Below are 5,502 nucleotides of genomic sequence, written 5' to 3' on the forward strand. Positions count from 1 at the left end.
TGGCTGTGGTTGTTGTTATTTGCAGAGAGTTGGTATGTGTTTAAATAGGACGCAATTCTTGCTTTCAATTAAGGAAATACCTGGGTATGTGTGTAATGTGTGTACTTCTGCCTGTCCGTCTTTGGTTACATCTATACTGTAGGATGAATGCAGCTTGACCACCATGGCTTAATGCTATGGCTTGAGCCTTGAGAAGAGGCAGGTAAGAAATACAATTATTATTATTATTACTTACTTACTTAATTACTTAGGCAATCCCTCGTTGTCTGAGTAGGATAATCTTCCAAGGTGGGTCCGTAGGTGACTGTGGAGTTTTATTCTTTATCTACATCTTCTCCCTTCCGCAGTGAGGGCATTGGTTTCCAGGTGGAAGGCAGTCTCGGACGGGGTTGGCTTGACGCACCTTCCTCTTGGCACGTTTCTCTCTTTTGCCCTCCATTCGTACCTCTTCAAATTCTGCAGCACTGCTGGTCGCAGCTGACCTCCAGCTAGAGCGCTCAAGGGCCAGGGATTGGCTTTGAGCCCATCTTTAAATCTCTTTTCCTGCCCACCAACATTCTATTTTCTGTTCTTGAGTTCGGAGTAGAGCTTTGGGAGATGGTGGTCGGGCATTCAGACAACGTGGCCAGTCCAGCAGAGTTGATGGTGGAGGACCATCGCTTCAGTGCTGGTGGTCTTTGCTTCTTCCAGCATGCTGGCATTTGTCCGCCTGTCTTCCCAAGAGATTTGCAGGATTTTTCGGAGGCAGCGCTGATGTAATCCTTCCAGGAGTTGTCTGTAGACAATCCACATTTCGCAGGCATATAGCAGGGTTGGGAGGACAATAGCTCTATAAACAAGCACCTTGGTATCCCTACGGATGTCCCGGTCCTCCAACACTCTCTGCTTCATTCGGAAAAATACTGTACTCGCAAAGCTCAGGTGGTGTGTATTTCAGTCTCAATGTTGACTTTGGTGGAGAGGTGGCTGCCCAGGGAGCAGAAATGGTCAACAATTTCTAATGTTACACCATTAAGCTGTATCGCTGGCTTTGGAGAGGGGTTGGCCGGTGTCTGCTGGAACAGCACTTTGGTTTTCTCGATGTTCAATGACAGGCCAAGCTTCTCGTATGCTTCTGCGAAGGTGTTTAGAGTGGCTTGTAGATCTTCTTCTGAATGCACACAGACGACATTGTCATCAGCATACTGGAGTTCTATAACAGATATTATTATTATTATTATTATTATTATTATTGACACAAAAGCACTGTATGTCACAACAAACGAGATCTCTATGCTGGATTTTGTATGCTGTGACATACTGTGCTTTTGTGTCAATAAATAATAATAATAATAATTATTATTATTATTATTATTGGATCCTGGGTATTGCAGTTGGGTAAGAAACCAGCACTCTTTGAGAATCGTGGCTAAAGAGCTCCTTGAGGAGATAAAGCGGAGTATACATAGACATAATATAATAATAATAGATAATAATTATAGATTAATTTATATAAATAAAATTGTAATGTTTGTTTGTAGGATTAACAGAACTCAAAAACCACTGGGGGAATTGACACCAAATTTGGACACCAAATTTGGACACAATACACCTAACAGGCCAATGTATGTCCTTTACTCATAAATACACTGAAAAACACAGCAGAAGGGACTTAAAAAGCCTCAAAAAGCTAAATAATGAAAAGCTAAATGACAATACAGAAAAAAGGGAAGAAAGAGGGAGGGAAGGGGAGAAAAGAAAAAAAGAAAAGAGAGAGGGAAAGAAAGAAGGAAAGGGAGAAGGAAGCATGGAAGCAAAGAGATAGAGAAGGAAGAAAGGAGAGAAAGAGGGAGGGAAAGAAAAAGGGGGAAGGAAGAAAAGTTAGAGAAGGAAGGAAAGAGGGAGAGAAGGAAGGGGGGAAGATGTAGAGAAAGAGGGAGAGAAGGAAAGGAAAGAGAGAAGGAAGAAAAGAGAGACAGCAGAAGAGAAAGAAAAAGAGGAAAGGAAGGAAAGATAAAGAAGGAAGGAAGAAGAGAAGAAAAAACGGGTGAAGGAAGGAGGGAAAGAAGGAGAGAAAGAGGGAAGGTTGGCCACAGCAAAGTGTGGCGGGTACAGCTAGTAATTAATAGTTATAGATCAGAACCACAAAAATGTGGATACCAAAAACTGATGTAACAGCTATGGACGTCAAACTACTCTGGAACTTCTGAATTCAGTTTTGGAGCACAATACTCCTGACTTCACGATTGTGTTAAAAAAACAGTGTAGATCGTCAATGTTGCAATCCCAGGCAACAGCAGGATTGAAGAGAAACAATTGGAAAAGCTGACACGATATGAGGGTTTAAAGATCAAACTGCAAAGACTCTGGCACAAACCAGTCAAGGGGGTCGCAGTGGTGATGGGCACACTGGGTGCAGTGCATCAAGACCTTGGCCTGCACTTAAAGACAATCGGCACTGACAAGATTACCATCTGCCAGCTGCAAAAGGCCACCTTACTGGGATCTCCACACATTATTCACCGATACATCACACAGACCTAGACACTTGGGAAGTGTCCGAGGTGTGATCCAATACAACAGCCAGCAGTGTGTCTGCTGTGGACTCATCTTGTTGTGTTTCTAATAATAATAATAACAATAATAATAATAATAATAATAATACAACTCCCAAGATTCCATAGCATTGAGCAATTAGAGTGGTGTCATACAGCACAGTTATATCACTTTCATTCCATTGAACTAGCCCTGGCTTCCTGTTATGGGATCTTGGGATTTGTAGTTTGGTAAGACACCCAGCAGAGCCCCCGGTGGCACAGCGGGTTAAACCGCTGAGCTGCTGAACTTGCTGACTAAAAGGTTGGCATTTCGAATCTGGGGAGCAGGGTGAGCTCCTGCTGTTAGCCCCAACTCCTGCCAATCTAGCAGTTTGAAATCATGCAAATGTGAGTAGATCAATAGATACCACTCCAGCCAGCCACATGACCTACGAGGTGTCTACGGATAATGCCGGCTCTTCAGCTTAGAAATAGAGATGAGTGCCACCCCAAAGAGTTGGACATGACTAGACTTAACGTCAAGGGGAAACCACTCCGACTGGAAGGTCATGCCGGTCACATGACCTTAGAGGTCATGACATTAAGTCTAGTCATGTCTATAGACACATAGACATGACTAGACTTAATGTTAAGGGGAAACCTTCATATTAAAAATCTATATAAATAAAAATGTTATGTTCGTTTGTGGGATTAACAGAACTCAAAAACCATCAGACGAATTGACACCAAATTTGGACACAAGACACCCAACAACCCAATGTATGTCCTTCACTAAAAAAAAATGATTTTGTCATTTGGGAATTGTAGTTGCTGGGATTTATAGTTCACCTACAATCCAAGAGCATTCTGAAACCCACCAATGATGGAATTGAACCAAACCTGGCACACAGTTCTCCCATGACCAACAGAAAATACTGGAAGGGTTTGGTGGGCAGTGTCCTTTGGTTTTGGAGTTGTAGTTCACCTACATCCAGAGATCACTGTGGATTCAAACAATGATGGATCTGAACCGAACTCTACAAGAATACTCAACATGCCCAAATGTGAACACTGGTGGAGTTTGGGGGAAATAGAATCTTCACATTTGGGAGTTGTAGTTGCCGGGATTTATAGTTCACCTACAATCACAGAGCATTCTGAATCCCACCAACAATAGAAGTGGGCCAAACCTCCCACACAGAACCCCCATGTGGGCCACAGCGACGCGTGGCAGGGGACGGCTAGTTAAACATAAACATGATAATAATTCAAGGACAACTCCCAAGATTTCATAGCATTGGGCAGTTGAGGCACTGTCATACTCTGGGCTGACAGGGGCGGAATTTAAGTATAGTAAATAAATAAATAAATATGACACAGTTATATCAGTTTCACCCCATTTGAACAGCACTAGATTCCTCTTACGGGATCTTGGGATTTGCAGCACTCTTTGAGAGACATGACTAAAGAGCTTACGAAACTACAACTTCCAGGATTCCATAGCATTGAGCCATGGCAGTTAAAGTGGTGTGAAGCTGCACAGTTTCATCCCATTTGGATAGACCTGATTCCCCGCTTTGGGATCTTGGGATTTGTAGTTTGGAGACTATCTTTTCATTCTCTATTAGGGAGCTGTGTCTAGTGTGGTGGAGTGGGAAGTACAGAACCTTTCCTGCTGGGAGTTATGAGTCTGATGTATATTGCCAAATGCCAAACATTATTTTTGGGTATGCATTTGGCGAAGGCCTGAAAAAAAAAAACCACAGATACATACCAAGGTAGGTAGAATATGACCTAGTTCTCTGCATTTAGAAAAACCAAAAAAAGACAATTGTAGAGGCAGATATTTAATATTCAACAACTCACAAAAATAATCTGTGACTGATACCTGAATTCCCTTATGGCTGTGGTTTTCCCACACATCCTAAGAACCCCCTGCAATGCAGCGCTCTCTGGTTGACTACAACTCCCATTATCCCCTTCCAAAAAGACCTTTATTCCCCTTGGATTCAAGTGGCAGGTCTGCGATGGTCAATACCCACCTGACGCTCTGACCATCACTTCAAGTCCTGACGGTCAGCACTAACCACACTGCAAGGAACAGTTTTTCACTCAGGAAAAGCAAAACAACCCCAAACACTACCCAATTTCATTTGCATTTGAGTGTTAAGAAGAGTCAGGCTTGGTTAGTCTTGAGATGGGAGTCCACCGATAGGGAAATACTGGGCATTCTTGAACCAATGGCTTACTGGTGGTGGTGGTCAGATTCAGCAACACTCAGCTAGATGGACAAGGGGTCTCAATCACTATAAATGAGCTTCTTGTGCTCTTACGCAGCAGAGAGACAACTCTGGGGGGAAATCAGGGATTACTAGCAGTGGCTAGAAGAGAATTTGGCCCGAATCCTAGAAAACAATTGCTGCCAATTGGGAGTCACCAATACTGGGCTACATGGGTCATTTAGAACCAGCTTCTTATAACACTGTGTAACACATTTTTTGTTCCTGGGTCATAAATGTCATTTCCTCGGTTTTATCATAAGAGCATGAAAAAATTGTAAAACTCCAAAAACTTTGTTTTTGCAGAAGGGACACCCTGCAGGACATTTTGTCAAAGGCTTTCATGGCCAGAATCACTGGGTTGTTGTGTGTTGTGTATGGCCATGTTCCAAAAACATTATCTCCTGACGTTTCGCCTCAAAGGTTGTGAAGTCTGTTGGAAACTAAGAAAATTGGGTTTATATATCTGTGGAATGATGTCCAGGGTGGGAGAACAACTACCACGGCAGGGTACACAGAGAAGACTAACTCAGCCAGAGAAGTCAGCCATAGCAGAGCAACTGATGAACCAACCTGGACACAGCATATTTTTTGGGAACACAGAAATGCTAGACCACTCTCACCACCACTATGTCAGACTACACAGAGAAGCCACTGAAATCCACAAGCATGTGGACAATTTCAAGAGAAAGGAGGAAACCATGAAA

The sequence above is a fragment of the Anolis sagrei genome, chromosome 5 (genome assembly GCF_037176765.1).
Source record: "Anolis sagrei isolate rAnoSag1 chromosome 5, rAnoSag1.mat, whole genome shotgun sequence".
Lineage (NCBI taxonomy): Eukaryota > Metazoa > Chordata > Lepidosauria > Squamata > Dactyloidae > Anolis > Anolis sagrei.